This window comes from Carassius auratus, unplaced genomic scaffold (genome assembly GCF_003368295.1).
Source record: "Carassius auratus strain Wakin unplaced genomic scaffold, ASM336829v1 scaf_tig00029842, whole genome shotgun sequence".
Classification (NCBI taxonomy): Eukaryota; Metazoa; Chordata; class Actinopteri; order Cypriniformes; family Cyprinidae; genus Carassius; species Carassius auratus.
This window is the reverse complement of record NW_020525803.1, coordinates 45,644-62,759: the sequence shown is the minus strand read 5'-3', so window position 1 is coordinate 62,759 and position 17,116 is coordinate 45,644. Positions and strand designations below refer to the sequence as shown.

The 17,116-nt window shown below is 42.2% G+C and overlaps 1 pseudogene; it reads left to right on the top strand.

Moving 5' to 3' along the window:
* Positions 1-1,209: 1,209 nt before the first annotated feature.
* Positions 1,210-15,803, top strand: LOC113079910 (protein MMS22-like; annotated as a pseudogene).
* The last annotated feature ends 1,313 nt before the right edge of the window (positions 15,804-17,116 follow it).

The following is a 17,116-nucleotide window of genomic DNA, read 5'->3' as shown; positions in this document are numbered from 1 at the left end:
CAAGTAAAATATAAAAATTATGCAAGTGGCATCCATTTTTAGTGCCCTGTTCTTGTTAGACGACACAGACGTCTTCCTTACCTTCTGTCCGTGCACGCGCTGAGCTGTAGCCTACGGCAAGACGCAAGCATAATGTGGATGCAACAAACCCGAGAGGCTACAAAACGACATCAGTTCTCTTTCATCGTAGATGTGACAGGTAAAAAAAGAAAGTCAGTCGATATATGTTTTAACATGCCGTTACATCCGCATATAAATCTAGCCGATAAGACCTGAGCGTCGATTAAAAGATGATCAAATCAAGATATCTGCTTTTTAGGGACTGAAAAAGATGCTTTTAAATGTATGCATGGTGGTGGCCAAAGCTGCAGCAGAGATAGATCTGCATATGGAAATCAGGATAACCCTGGGTAAAATTTTACTTAATAAATTAGTTAATATTTAGACCGTAGTAATGTTGTGTATGGACTTAATACGTAGCCTATTAATGCGTCATGATTCAAAATCGCATTTTCTTATTTCCTTACTGCCAGCCTGGAGCTGTGATTTAAAAGGCAAAAACCCCTTTCTTGCATGTAATGTAAATATATTGACGTTTTATATGATACGCGCAATTAAATAAGTTTCTTTACTAACAAATGACAAAAACACAGTAACTTTTCGATGTTTTCAATCACTGTTTGCAATGCGGTATTATTATTATTATTACAGGCCATGACCACGCCCCCTATAACTTCTGGCCAATCAAAGAGAGGTTTGGATGACCGACACGTTGATACACCGGGAAGAAGGTCGTTCATAGACTCAGCAGTTGTTTACAGTATTGAAGTAAGTGATATTATAGAAGTTGTTAACTCCTAAATGACTTAATTAGTTGTATAATTATATTTACAACTATAAATTATAGGTTTCTCTTTCTGCTGATACAATGTCCAGGTCTATAGCTCACAATTTAGCGCTGTAGGTCTTGAAGAGAACAGTTAACTGTTGAAAATAACGTAAACCAGTCTAAGATATTTGCTGGACATTCCTTACAGTCAATGTTTTTTTTTTTTTTTTTTTTTTCAATCAATGTTTTTCCCTGGTGTACGATTTTTTTTTTTATTAAACGATTGTTTAAGAACATAATGTCGATTAATTCGTGGTTAAAGGTGTATTTGTTGAAAAGAGTTGAATAATTTTCTCTTTCAAAACTCTTCCCAGTGGTCTGTTCCGTCCTGTTGACATGGAGGGCGAGTTCTTGCAGTCCCTCACAGCGCCTGTATCCCCATCTGCTCTGGATCATTATGGTGAATCTGCTCCCAGTCAGCCTCCCTGCTTCACCTGTGCTTATGAACCAGGTAGAGAAGAGACAGGACGACTGTCATCAAATGGCTACATCATTAGAGGAGCCCTGAAGAGGTACAAAGTCCTGGTGTTATAATGATGATATACTCTGTCTCAACCTATGTGTTAAGCGTATGTCCTCTTTCCTTTATGTTTAGGTTGCTGTTAAAGCTCGATCCAGCTCCTGTAGATTTTGAGGGAGACACAGTTGATATTTTTGACTTCCCATGGGTGACAGAAACAGTGCTGGTAGAATCTACCAAACTTCTGTTTGGCTTGTTCAGGTACGAGTGGAGGTGTGTTGGCTCTGGACGATTGCCATGTTGTCTGCTTAAACAGGAAGTCTGCTAATTTGACAATCTGTCTTTCCTTTCAGACAAAAGGTGTTAAAACTGGAGACGTTGGTGCAGTCCAGCTCGTGTGATTTTGGTAAGCATCTGGAGCCAGTCATTTTCGGAAGAGTTGTTGCAGTCTGACAGTATTTTTGCAGCGGAAATATGAAAAACTATATTTTGAAGTTTCCAGGTCAAGCGAGCAGTCTTCATCATGAGGCAGAGGAACTGAGACAGCAGTGTGTGCTGTTCCTCAGCTATATCAAGGTCTTCATTTACAGGTGCATACTGCAGTGGCTAGGAAGTAGCAAAGTAATATCAGAAATATATTTCACATTGTGTTTTGCTCTCCAGATTTTTGGAGCCCACACAATCCATAGATGAAGGTCCTGTTCACCCCTTTAAAGACGCAGAGGCTCAAAGTGCCATCAGTCTTGGTGGAGGAGCTCTTCAGTATCACACTGCTTATTGGACGAATCAAAAATCTGTCAGCTTATGTCCAGAGTGCTCTTACAATTCAACATCAGGGAAAGGTACCACAGAACACCTGTTTGCCATTGTCATAAGTTAAATGATATCTTTTAGCCTTTTGATGATATTCCTCAATATGTAGTTATGTAAAATTAAAATTCTGTCATCATATACTCATCCTCTAGTTGTTCCAAACCTTTATGATGTTTTTTTCTTATGAATACAATAGAAAACATTTTGATGAAGGTGGGTGACCAAACAGGTTCTGGTACCCCCCTGACTTCCATAGTGGTCATTGTTGGCTAGCCACTGTTTGTTATACCTTTTTCAACATTTCCTTTGACATTAAACAGAAGCAAGAAACTTGTACAGGTTTGGAACAGCTTGACAGTGAGTAAACGAATTTTTGGTTGAACTACACATTTCATTATATTACTCACCCAAGTTATGAAAGAAAGACTACAAAAAAACAGTGTACCGTGTCACCCCCTTTACAGCTCTTTCCTCCATCTTGCCAATTACTTTATTGCATCTGCACCTGGACATCCACTGGTCCATTCTGGAGATCCTGCACTGTTGGAGCAAAGGATGATGGGTAAGTTCCAATAGCTGTCTCTAGGTTGCATGTGTGGTCTTAAATCTGTCACTGTCATACTAATGAGTGTTGGTTTCTGGTGATTTTGAAAGGTCAGGTAGTTTACGCGCACCAGTTCGTGAATTTGACAGGCGAGACGCTCACCAACATCAGTTTGTTTGAGGACCAGGTCAACAACCTGCTCTGTGATCTCATTGGCCTGGCCATGAACAAATATAATAAGGTGTGTGTGTTTTTAACAAACATTGTGGTGTAAAGGTTAGAAGGTAGAACAATCTTTAATTTTCTCTCTCTCTCTCTCTCTCTCTCTCTCTCTTTCTAGGTGAGACCAACAGAGACTCTGAACAGCCATCATGATCACTGCCTCTGCACAAAGGAATTATGGATTCTACTCATGCATTTAGTGGAGTACAGGAGCAATACAATACACACTCAGGTTAGCACATGCACAGTCTCCGCATAGATGGTTGTTTCGTATGATTCTGGATTCTGATTTTTACTTTCAATCCGGTCTTTTTGGAGTTATGTAAATGCCCTGCTGCAGACTGTCCTTAAGGGGACGCATCCAGGAGACCCTGACCCCAGGGCTCCCCATGCACTGTAAAGACCCTGAAGGCTTCACCTGGTGGCTGCTCACACACCTGGCCCAGATTGGGATGCACAACCGGAACGGCACTGCTCAACAGGAGGTAGATCAACACACACTTTCATCACATGATGAAATGTTATTAATTTTAATAATGAATATTACATTGGTAAGTTTGTTCCTGTTTCAGAAACAACTTGAGGATAATTGGAGCTTTGTTATGGGGCTGCTTAAGTCTAGCTGTGATCCAAAGGTGATTAAAATAATATTGCACATTAGGTAACATTTTACACTGCACACATTATGTACTCTGACAGTAAATACTATTATGATTCATTTTCAGAAAGCTGCACAGGAAGAGCAGATACGGATGGTTGTCCACTGCTGCCTCAGCATGAGCCTGATGTGGGGCCCAAATGTCAGTGCTGTCACAATGCTCTGGGAGTATTACAGCAAAAATTTAGTAAGTCATTAATGCAAATATGTCCGTTATTGGAGCCATGATGTAATGGCTATTGGTCAGAGTTTTTCCCCCATTTAAATTTGGAAACAATAATGTTTTAAGAATTAAAATAAAATATATAAATTCTAATTTGGGGTGCCCATATCGGCTCATTATTGCAACATTTAAATATTTTCTCTGTAACTGGAGTCATGACATACCGCAGAACCCAGAAGTCCCCCCCCCCCCATGTAAATCTGATCATTTTAATAAATTAATTTTACTTCATTTTATGTTTATATTAAAGTGGTGTCAAAATATCAGCTCATTACTGCAAGATCACACTCGCATATTTTAATCATTTAAATTTACTCAAACTCTTGTGCTAATATAATTTATTGATTTGAAAAAGTTTAAATGACCGCTACAATACCAGCTGTAGTTTCATAATGACTAGATCCATGCTGAATCAGATTTTTATGCAGGGTTTCAAAATAATACACTTGAAGAGTGTGTATAAAACATTTGATGTAGACTTCACTTATATGATACTTTAACTTCATCAGTGTGAAAGACACCCCTCAGTACTACATTCTAATTCTGAACTATCTCTTCTTTCATGTGTATGCAGAACAGCTCTTTCACCGTGCCCTGGTTAGGTGTGTCAGGGCGGGACAGCATCAGTAGGACCCCCCTCTGTCTATTGCAGCAGACTAAGAGCTGCTGTAGCCCTGCATCTGTTGGCTCCAACTCCCATATGCACCTCTATCGCTCAACCAACTCCTTCCATATCTTCCTGCGTATTCTGGCCCTTCACCTGAGCCAGGAACATGCTGGCGGCGCCCCCTGGAGACAAATCAAGGGCAGGTGAGAATACGTCTTGGAACTCGCTCTTATTTGCAAAGTCACCCCTACTTAGTGATTTCAGATCTGTCACCAATCCGGTTTGCCTTGTGGAGCTTCGGTGAGAGGCTGAAATGGACAGGATCTGGATAATGAATTTTTCTGTCTGGACCTTGCTCAGCCGTGCAGCAATCATGAAGGCTAATTAGCTAACGAGCATAGTGGTTAATTCACCTTAACGCAGGCATTTGGGCTTCCAGCAATGCCGTGGCGGGGGCTGACTTGGCCGGCACCAGGACCACCTCCTCCTCCCCTACCCACCAAAAGCACACACACAGGGAGGTGTGGGCTTCGCTGATGGCACTCGGGCTTGGAGCGCGCTCGGTGGGAGGCACGGCACACGGTGCATTAATGAGATCGGCAGGGAGTGTGCATTCAAGCTCATACTCTGGGAATGAGCAGCATCTGCTCGTGGCAGGCGCAAAAAAAGCTGTCCATGATAAACAAACAAAACCACACAGACAGGCAAAAAATGCAAACAAAATCTCGACAGCCTTCCGTTCGTCTTTGGCTCGTTCTCGGGTCAGCCTCTAAAAGCTTGCGCCACACTTCTGTGCATCGCTTCTATTCTATCTGTAGCGGCGATGTGGTGCGACTCCCCGCAGCTTTGCGTGATGTGTTTTTGTCCAAACATTAAACGGATACTCAAAGGCCTGCTTGTAGTGCAGTGTGTTTGTTATGGAACCTGCAGGGTTCTGTTTGGGCCAAACAGTCAACAGTAGAAAGAAGGGGGAGCGGAGGGGGTCAATATTGATTTCTCCTTCTGTGCTGCAGCAAATTGAGCCGCACACGACAGTGCAGCTACCACTGTGTGCCTGAGTGTTTCTGACATTTAACATGGTCTTTTAAAGGCATTTCACCGTAGTGCCCGGAGGATCAAACAACACTCTCTTACACACACACACACACACACACATACACACACATAGGCAAACGTGCACATGCTGCTCACAGGCATAGCTTTCCAGGAAGACTGAACGTCTGGAGGAGGTTAGCGATGAGTTGAGTACTTTGGTTGAAATGTGTGATCCTGATGGACCCCAACAGGCTTTTTTTAGTCTATGGCTGCATTTTTGTGGTGGGAAATCATCGGAATTAATTAAATATTGATCAGTCTTGAGACAATGAGGAAAATTTTGTGTATTGTAGATGTTGATTGTACATTAGGCCTTATCGCCAACTACTCGTCTCAATATATAATAAAATAACATCAGTTTATGATAATCAAAAAATGTCTTAAACATTTTTGTAATGATTCAATGGACCCCCTGAAATTATGTGATGGAGCACTAGGGGTACACATACCAGCGGTTGAGAAACACTGCTTTAGATAATCTGTTTTTCATTAATTAAACTGTAGGAAATAAGAACATGATCAGATAGATTCCAATATTGATTGATTGTTTAGAAAATCTTATCAACATTGTTTATTCCCCATTATGTCCAGACTCTACTCAAAGTTCTACCAGAGGAGGATGACGGAGCTCTCTGACACGGGCCTGCTGCACTTCCTGCTGCTTTTCCTGGTCCTGGCGCAGTGTGCAGAGCTGGAGGACGTGGCCAGCCGAGCATGCGACTTGCTCACTGTGCTGCCCGCTGACTCCACGCCCCTGGCCCTCCTCGTGCTGCAGTGGAGGGGCCAGCTGGCTCTTGTGCTGCTGTATTTGGAGAAGGGACTAGATGCAGGCGTGTTGGCGGGGGAGTTGGCCACCTACTTCAGCCAAGAAGCCCTCGAGTTCTACCTGAAGACTACTGAGCCTTCACGCAAGCTAGCTCTGTGGGCGCCACTTAGCTCGTACCTGGAGGGAGTGAGCGAGGTGTTTGGGACTAGTCCTAATCTTATGCTGTCAGAGGAGAGGCTTCTGAATGAGGTCTTTGGACTGCTGCTGCCCGCCTGCCGCCAGTCCGAGCTCAGCTCTGCTTTGGGCTTCATGCAGACGGTGCTGGCCCAATTACGGTGAGAGTACACACATGCTTTACTTTTAGACGTTAAGATGTGTTGGTTCCTTATGCGCACAGGGCATCCACCCCCCCCCAGTGATCCCAGAAGCGTATATATGGCACCCTGGCCCCTGCGCAGTTCAAATCTCTCCCCTGCATCCCTTGTATGTTGACAATGGCTTTATTGTGCAGTAGTTATAACGTAGTGGGAAGATAAGCTTATCCATTGTGCACAGAGCCCCTGTAAGGTTCCCTGTGCATCTCCAGGGGCCCGCAGCACCCGGATCAGCCCGTACAGGTGCTGGAAGAGAGCTGTGTTGAGTTTCGGCCCATGGGTCTGGTCCTGGCTGGAGACAGCTGAGTGTGGACTGAGCTGAAGGGAGGGACGAGTTCATGGCAGGGACATCGGTGTGCCTTACACGGCTAACATAGTCAGAGGTGGCTAGGGTGCGATCGAGTAAGGTGTCCGAGTTTGAAAGCACACACACACACACACACACACACACACACAGACCTCCAAGGTAAAGAATTCACTGCTTAAAGTGTCCACTCCTCTCATTTTTCCCATATAACTCTGAATCACTTTAACACTACTAATTCTCACAATGCACAAGCAGGATCTGTGGGTGGGGGGCCACTCATTTGCACATTAATGGGTGATAAAAGTTAGGCGAGCAAGTTTTTTTCTGAACAGGCTCATGTTGGCACCAAGATCCCCCTGACCTCCCTGACCCAGTTTAAAGAGACGGGGGCGTTCTTCAACGTGTCCTTACAAATTACTCTTAATTTCATCGTGGTTCTGTTGTACCGCTTGAATTAATGCGTTTTCACTGACACAATTAATGCGTTATTATGTGGTCCAGTAAATTGAACTCTGGCTTCATTATGGCTGATAGGTTGGAGACTGTATGTGCAAGGCTTATGTGAATTAGCCAGCATGCGGCTACGGGGCGACGTAAGGCAGACTGTAACTGACGGATGATTCACGCAGATAGCACAGGCCAGGCTCTAGTCACGCTCTAATTCTCCTCATTGCATTCTCTGCCACGATCCTCTGTGTGTGTGTGGGCAGTGAGATCACAATGTTGACCCATGCAGCACTGTGGCGTCTTTGCCAAGTGAATAATCGAGTTCTCGCCAATCGATTAATCTGGTTCCTTCCCGCTGTGCTTTCGCCATGCACATCATCTCCCCTCGGGAGAATGGAGAGCATGGTGACTCCGAGGATAAGAAGGGAGGTGGCGAGCATTATCTCTGTTTCTATGTTTCTGTTCAACACAGCAGGGCTATTTGTCAAACTCCTTTAAGTACAAAAACTTTTTTACTCACTTAAAGTGTTAGGAAAAAATTGCTTTGAAAGAATGCAAAAATCGTTGTGAACTTAATCTAAGGTTTATTAATGAGCTAAACACATTCAGTGATTCAACTCTAGACTATTTAAAGAACTAACGGTTACATTACCTCACCACTATGATCTATGATTTTCTGTTGTTAGTGAGTTGCAGGTTGTAGGTGGTCAATTCTTGTGAGCTTTTCTTTGGATAAAAATCTCTGTGGTGCAACAGGAGTAATCAGTGTTTTTGATCTGTTTTCTATAAAGAGAATGACATTTAAAAAAACTTTTTATCAATATTTAGGAGTAAATCTTTTAGAGGAAAACCTTTTTAAATATATTGATTTGGACCTAAATTTATTGGGAAAAAGTGCTGTACAAATACATTTGAATTGTTAATTATCATTGTAAATTATTAATATTTTCGATCCCACTTTATATAAGGTGGCCTTAACTACTTTGTACTTACATAAAAAAATAAGTACAATGTACTTATTGTGTTCATATTGTATTGTAAAACACTTTTCCTGCTATTGAGGTGGGATAGGGGTAAGGTTAGGGAGAGGGTTGGAGGAATGGGTAAGTTTAAGGGTGGGTTAAGGTGTAAAGTATGGGTCAACAGTGTAATTATAAATGTAATTACAGAAATTAAATACAGATGTAATTACATGTCGGTTTTTTAAAATAGAAGTACAATGAAAAAACATGTATGTACACAATAAGTACATTGTACTAAATTATTAATTAAAATGTAAGTGCATAGTAGTTAAGGCCACTTAATATAAAGTGGGTCCATATTTTCCATTTCATATTTAAATAATTTCTTCTGTTTTTGTACAAAGATAACCTAAAAGGCAATTACCTAGTTTTTCCACAAAAATTAAATGTTTTAATATACATACATTAACACAACCAACACCTATTTACACACATTCATTTACACATGCCATTCAAAAGCAAGAAATTAATTTTATTCAGCAATTGTGCATTAAATTATTAAAAAGTAAGCGTAAAGACATTTATAATTTCTGAAGGATCTCATGCCAATAAAGACTGGAGCAATGGCTGCTGAAAATTCAGCTTTGTAAATTGCATTTTAAAATATAATTAAATCATTTGACAATTTTAATATTTTAAATTATAATATTCCACATAAAAAAGTTGGAAAACTCCTGAATTAGCATATAGCTAATATACAAGTTGAATTTTGATTTCAAGAGGTCTTTGACTGCTGAGTTGGAAACTAAGCTAGGATTCATTTTGCTATTAATTAATATTTATCATGCTTGCATTACATTAATTGTCCAGAAATGTTCCCTAGAGCAAACAGAGCCTACAGCCTTACTGATGGGAATTTCATTCAATAACTCTTCACTACTCCATTTACCCTTCAAACGTTGATGTTGATAGCCTAAAACCTTCCAGACTCCGTGAAATGGTTTGAAAAACCTTGTGTTGACATTTACTATTGAAATGGAAAGCAAAAATGTTTTCTTCTTTTTTTATGAGCACACTAGCATATAGATTAGCCTCAGAGCTTATGAACACAGACTTAAAGCCACAAAACTTTGATTTGGTTTTCATTGAGTCTGTCCCCCACTCCAGTATGCCTACTAACTATTTTGAAAGGCATATTAGCTGATACCACAACACATGCATGGTCAGAAATAAGCAGCATTGCCTAATGTCACAGTGAAGGACGTGCTCCTCCATCAACGGGGTGTGTGTTGAGCGATACTGAGATGTCAGATGGCATGCTCATGGTGCTTATCTGAGTGTGTGATTCTGTGTGTCAGTTTACACGAGGGTGCCTGGCGTGATCTTGTATGTTCCAGAGGTGTGTGTTCGAAATCTGTGCTGCAGTCCGGGGAGAGATTAAACGAGTGTTCAGATGGTACGGGGTGTGTGCGTGTAAAACGCTGCAGTGAGGGGATTAAGTGGGGTCTCTGACGATGTCTTGTACAATGAGGGTTGATGGGTGTGAAAGGCCCATTCTGCCATGGTAACGAAGCTAATGAATTCACTTTCTAATCGATTGTCTCAGCTCTTCGTGGATTAGATGCAACCTTGCTGGAAGGCGCGAAGGTGTGTATGTGCCTGCACACGTGACGCTTGCCCCGGCGCTCTCACTTTCATCGCTGAGAATGACAGGACAGGAGGATCATCTCCAGTCTAAATGAGATTACAGCCCCTTCAGCTGCTTATCTGAGCTTATGCCAACCACTGCAGAGCCAGACTCGTGCTCTCAGCCTCCCATTCAGACCTAGCCTCACAGCTACCGCCAGGCCACGGAGGAACCACTTGCCCCACACCAGCACACTCCATCTAATCCCTCTGTCCAGAGAGATGTGGAGAATTCAAAGCAAAAAAAATGGGTACAGGGGGCTGGAGATAATACAGACAATGAGAAAGTCAGCAGTCATATTTAAAGGAACACTCCACTTTTTTTTTTTAAATAGTCTCGTTTTCTAACTCCCCTAGAGTTAAGCAGTTGAGTTTTCACCATTTTCAAATCCATTCAGCCGATCTCCGTGTCTGGCAGTAGCACTTTTAGCTTAGCTTAACATATATCAATGAATCTGATTAGACTGTTAGCATCACGCGCAAAAATGACAAAAGAGTTTCTATATTTTTCCTATTTAAAACTTGACTCTTCTGTAGTTACAACTTGTACTAAGAACAACGGAGTGATTCAGTGATATTACACAGTGCCTGAAAATAGTCCCCAGCAACTCTGCTATTGCAGCAACTACACAAACTAGCTAGTATTATTAGTAGCTGCACTGAAAAGAACAACTTTTCATTTTCTGTCAGTCTTGGTACATGATGTAACTACAGAAGACTTCCTTTTAAGAAGGTTGTAAAGAGTAAGGAAGATTGAAACAGTATGGATGAATCTGGAAAGATGAGATGGGGGAATGACACAAGAACTTTTGTGAGGATGACTGAATTCAGGAAGAGTGCGATACTTAATGTGCATATAGTCTGTAAAGCCGTTTCTGTAAAGAGCGGTAAATCTCCATCACGTGCATGCTATCACATGGGGCAGCATTAATTACACAGAGTCGTTGTTCACTGGCGAGCGCAAAACCATGATCATATTTTGCACGTTTTGTATACCTTGTCAGTGAACAGCGACTTTGTGTAGTAAATGTTGCTCCATGTGAAAGCACACAGGTGATGGAGATTTACCGCTGATTACAGGACCCGCTTCACTGAGAAGATGTGCATTAAATATCACATGCAATTTATTGTGCAGCCCTAGAGACAATTATTTTGAAGATTTTCACACTTGTAGTCTGAAAGAAAAAAAAACAAGAGTCATGTGCTTGGTATTATTCTGTTTCTCTCTTTAGGAGAGTTCACCAGCGCTGTGGCCAGCCGTCTCACTCTATAGACTCTACCAGTTGGGTTCCTCTCCACAGCGTGGCTAAAGAGCGCCACCAAGCGGTGGCAGCAGCACTCTGGTCCCAATTCTTCCCCTTCCTGTGCAGCATGAGGCTTTCCCAGACCCCCCCGCCACAGCCTGCGGACGCCACAGCAGGTCAGGGAAACTGAGAAAATGAACTCTTGTTCTCTCAGGGGCTCTCTTTGCATAGCTTCCTTTTCTCTGTGGGCTCTGCTCTAAAAGAGCTGAAATGAAAGGAACTATATGAATGTGCGGTCATTCTGATGCTCACATCCAGGACAACTCGATGTGTTTCGGGGAGGGGGTTTGATTGATTTTGAGAAATATTATGACCTGGTCTCACTTCTTGTTCTATAAGTGTAGCTCTTTTTAAGGGTAGAAATGTGGGAATGAATGTGTAACATCTAATAGTATTTTATGCCATTAGGCTTACAGCCCCACCCCATCCAGTCCATTATGCAGAGCTTCGGCTGGGACAAGATGCTCCACCCCCTGCTGGTAACCCACTATCTAAATCACCTGCTACAAAATGGGTGAGTGTTTTTTCTCCATTTACACTTTCTTCTGGTGCATAGCTGGACTGTGAGCTCAATAATTCTTGTCTCTCATAGAGAGCTGGTCAGTTGGGTCAGCTCTGGGCCAGGCTCAGGTTTGGCCCAGGCTTTGTGTGTACGTGCCTGGATCTGATGAGTTCTACAACAGTAACTCCATAAAAGCCAAGATACTCCAGATTCAAGAGCAGGTACAAAGATCTCATCAAGCCATAACGGGCATGGTATGACAAGTGGTTAAATGTATAAATTCACCTAAAAATGAAAATTATTTCATCGTTCACTTAACCTCATGTAGTTCTAAAACTGAATGGATGGTTATGGTTTTTGTAAAGACGACCTAATGTATTAAGAATTTAACAGGAATATTGTCACTATCCTGGACTTTACACTTCAGTCCCTTTCAAGGAAATTCAGTTCACTATTCGGCCATATTTGTGGTTCTTACAGGCAGCTATTTTGGGCATGCAGGTCTATTGCAGTCCCAAGCGCAACTATTTCAATGAGAACTAGAGCATCTAACGGCAGCTACAGTGATGCAATGATTTTACTAATTGTCGATTGCCTTTTATCCAGAAGGCGCGACTTATTTAACCATACTGCATTTTATGACTTTTGGCAAACCAATGTAAAAGGGTGCATTTCTCCTATTGGAAAGTGCTCTGTGATGCACTATTTTACTGTTAAAACTACTTTATTTCTTTAACTGCTATTTTAAGGCACTTTATTAAGGGCTATATATGAGGAAAGGAAAGGACATGATGTGTGGCCAAGTATGGTCACCCATACTTTACCCATAATTTATGCTGAACAAATGAACAAACACACACACACACACACACTCTGTGAACACACACCCGGGGAGCAGTTGAGGGTTCAGTGCCTTGCTCAAAGGTCTCACCTTAGTTGTGGTATTAGCTAAATATTAAGGGGGGAAGAGGGCACTGGTCATTCATTACCCCCACCTACAATCCCTGCCAGACAAGTATGACTCTTTAACCAAAAGGCCACAACTACCCACACAATGTATTGCGATCAAATTCACCAAACGTGATATTCAGTTAAGTTTCAATTATCACTATTTACAGAAAAAAGAAAGCCATACAGGTTTGGAATGACATGACATACTTTTTTTTTTTTTTGTATGAATTATTCCTTCAACCCCAGTTTGTTCAGGTGATGGTGAATCGGTATTAAAATGGTTTGGGTATTATTAAAATTATTTATGGTGTGTCAGAGCAAGCAGGTGTGGTATCATGTGTACAGGCAGAAATCTGAACAGTTGAAATGAACAGTTGGCCCAGTTAACCAGGCAGGTCCTCCGACTTCCAAAAGTGGAGTCTGTGCTGCAGAGAGCAGGACTACATCCTGTTGCTGCCAAAGATCCCAAACCTGCAATGGCTGTGTTCATCAGGGTACACACACACAAACCAGAAGCTCTGATGTAGAAGGGAAACATAGTACTCTAACAGTAATGTATTTCCAACACTGTGTGTTTGTGGATTACTAGGCTGTGAGTCGATCATACTGTGAGCTCAAGCTCTTCTCGGAGCGTTCTTCAGCGGTGCCCGAGCACTAGAGTATGTAGGAGACATCCTCAAATACATCAAGCCTTACCTGCTAAACAAGAGCCGGGAGGGTCTACAGCTAGTATACTGGACTGTAGAGTACAGTAGTAATATTTTACTTGAAAATTCATCTAAATACAAAAGTAAAATGGGTTGCGACCAGGTCTTCATGTGACTATATACATATGGATGTTTTGTATATATATTTTTTTAGGCTGCTTGGTCAAGCACTGGAGCTACCTGTTGGCCACCACCAAAGCGCAGCAACTGCTCTTCCGCATTGTAGATGTGCTCTTATTGCCCCACGCTCTCCTCCAGCAGGACAGTAGCACGCACACTCAAATGCTCTCAGCCCTCAAATAAAGCCTGCCATTATTTCTGCAGGTTAACATGCCTCCAAATCCAATACACACACTATATTCAGACTATTGGGAACATCTTTCCCTATATCCTGAGGTCACTGTTGATTTTTGTTCCCCGTTTTTGTCATAACTAAGATCGTCTCTGTGTCCTCAGGGTTTGTCAGTGGCAGTGAGTGTGTCCCAATCTCAGGGGGCGTACCTGAAGCAGCAGCTGCACAGTGTCATTTCCCAGTACCTGAGCCGATTTCTCCCAGCCACACCCTCTACTGGAGCAGAGGTCAATCATCCTGTCCTGCTGGCAGCCTGTGAATCAACACCCACCCCACAAGGGGAGAAACTCAGGAGGAGCATTCTACATGTGCTGAGGTACTAGTTACATATATACACTCACCTAAAGGATTATTAGGAACACCATACTAATGCTGTGTTTGACCCCCTTTCACCTTCAGAACTGCCTTAATTCTATGTGGCATTGATTCAACAAGGTGCTGAAAGCATTCTTTAGAAATGTTGGCCCATATTGATAGGATAGCATCTTGCAGTTGAAGGAAATTTTTTGTGGGATGCACATCCAGGGCACGAAGCTCCCATTCCACCACATCCCAAAGATGCTCTATTGGGTTGAGATCTGGTGACTATGGGCCATTTTAGTACAGTGAACTCATTGTCATGTTCAAGAAACCAATTTGAAATGATTCGAGCTTTGTGACATGGTGCATTATCCAACTGGAAGCAGTCATCAGAGGATGGGTACATGGTGGTCATAAAGGGATGGACATGGTCAGAAACAATGCTCAGGTAGGCCCTGGCATTTAAACGATGCCCAATTGGCACTAAGGGGCCTAAAGTGTGCTAAGAATACATCCCCCACCATTGCACCACTACCACCAGCCTGCACAGTGGCAACAAGGCATGATGGATCCATGTTCTCATTCTGTTTACGCCAAATTCTGACCCTACTATCTGAATGTCTCAACAGGAATCGAGACTCATCAGACCAGGCAACATTTTTCCGGTCTTCAACTGTCCAATTTTGGTGAGCTCATGCAATTTTCGGTGGGGTCTTCTGCTGTTGTAGCCCATCCGCCTTGTGCGTGTTGTGGCTTCACAAATGCTTTGCTGCATACCTCAGTTGTAACGAGTGATTATTTCAGTCAATGTTGCTCTTCTATCAGCTTGAATCAGTCAGCCCATTCTCCTCTGACCTCTAGCATCAACAAGGCATTTTCAACCCAGGACTGCCCCATACTGGATGTTTTCCCTTTTCACACCATTCTTTGTAAACCCTAGAAATGGTTGTGCGTGAAAATCCCAGTAACTGATCAGATTGTGAAATACTGACACCAGCCCATCTGGCACTAACAACCATGACACGCTCAGAATTACTTAAATCACCTTTCTTTCCCATTCTGACATTCAGTTTGGAGTTCAGGAGATTGTCTTGACCTGGACCACAGCCCTAAATGCATTGAAGCAACTGTCATGTGATCGGTTGATTAGATAATTGCATTAATGAGAAATTGAACAGGTGTTCCTAATAATCCTTTAGGTGAGTGTAGATTCTTACATAGTCATGTGTAGAAGGAAATGACCAACATTTCAGGAATAATAATGTTTCCGCAGAGACAACTTCCTCCAGTTTAAAGGTCTCGCTCCTCCCCCTCGACTCGCTGCTGTTCTCTCCTGTGAACTGTGATCGAGATCCTGCCTTACACACGATTCCTCTTCCTTTGTTGCTGCGCTGTCTGATGCTGGTCAGCGAACCACAAGGTAGACAAGGACACACAAAGTTAAGCAATATCAGACGAACAAGAATCCCGAATTTCGGCACTGTGGTAAATGTGATATTGATACTATAAAACAGTTATGTAATGTTAAACAAGTTACAATAAATGACTTAACTTACATTTTAAACACATTGTCTGTTAAGGCGTCTTCGGACAAACTAGTGGTAGGGTATTTAATTCATGAACAAATTGGTTGAGCAAATTATCTCCAGCTCTTAGCTCTATCTTAGCTCCATCTTTCAAGAATAATCTTTTTGCGAATCCGGCATTAAACTGATTGAGACAGCAAGCTGTCCTCCCGCAAAAAAATGCTGCACATAGTTTTACATGTGGATTATAATTTTCGGGAACCGAGTTAAACATAAATTGTAACCATTAATCTCCAAGTACAGCATCCCTGGGAAGCCCAAACAAAGATGATTGGACTCAGAGATGAAAATAACAGCGTTTCAACGACATGGCAAACACAAACACAGCTCTTCCTTCTTCTCCTTCAGAGCCCAACAAGACCACGCCCCACTTTTTGTGAATTCATGTGGGTGGAGGTTAGTCAAAAAAATGTTTTAGTGACGTCATTACTGCAGGAACTAGAGGGCTATAGTCCAAACAGGTAGTTTTTTGTAGGCAAATTCTGTTAAATAAAATATCTCGCTTGGCATTGAACTTTGAGCTTTAGAATTTTACAGATATTATTTATACTCCAACAACAACATTACACACTAACTAAAGTTTAAAACATGGGATCACGAAAAAGGGGACCTTTAAACAATCCAGTCGGTCACTTGAAGGTTCCTGAATGAAATTAATCTTCATATTTCATATTTAAAACACGAGATAGCGATTAATAAGTTGTCTACTGGTTACAATAAGTTGTCATATGGTCTATTGCTATCAGCACTTTTATGACAACTGCACAGACAAGCAATCAAAATCAGTCATGAAACCACAGATATGACACACATGGCTCCCTCAATCACTCCACACCAAACCTTTCCTTTAACTATTCATACCGTTTGCAATCTTCATACAATTTTTGGCACAAATTGCCCAGAGCCTCTCATCACTCCCCCCTACACTTCTTTCCCCCCCACCCACTCTCCTCTATCCAAATCATTCTTCCATTTCCATCTCAGCTCCCGGTCCTGTCTTACAGCCGTGCCGCTCGCACCTCGCCCGTGTGGCACAGGCATCACACTTCATTAGAGCAGAGCCATCAAATGTGCCGCGCGGTCTCCCCCTTTACTGTCTATGGGTCTCCCTCACGTCACTCGCCGTGTAGCTCCGCCACGTCGATCGTTCATTCACTGAACTACTCAGAGTTAATCTACATACGTTACACAGAAATATATGTTATATTACTTGTGTAGCGTGAAACTTACCCATGACTCGATAAATTGGTCAAACTGGTACACAAATCCTTCTGATTGACTCATTTTATCAGTTCTCAGCTTCGCTTAGTGCCAAACAACGCCCCTTAGCTGTTATAAATTCACTGTAAACCACGGCTTCA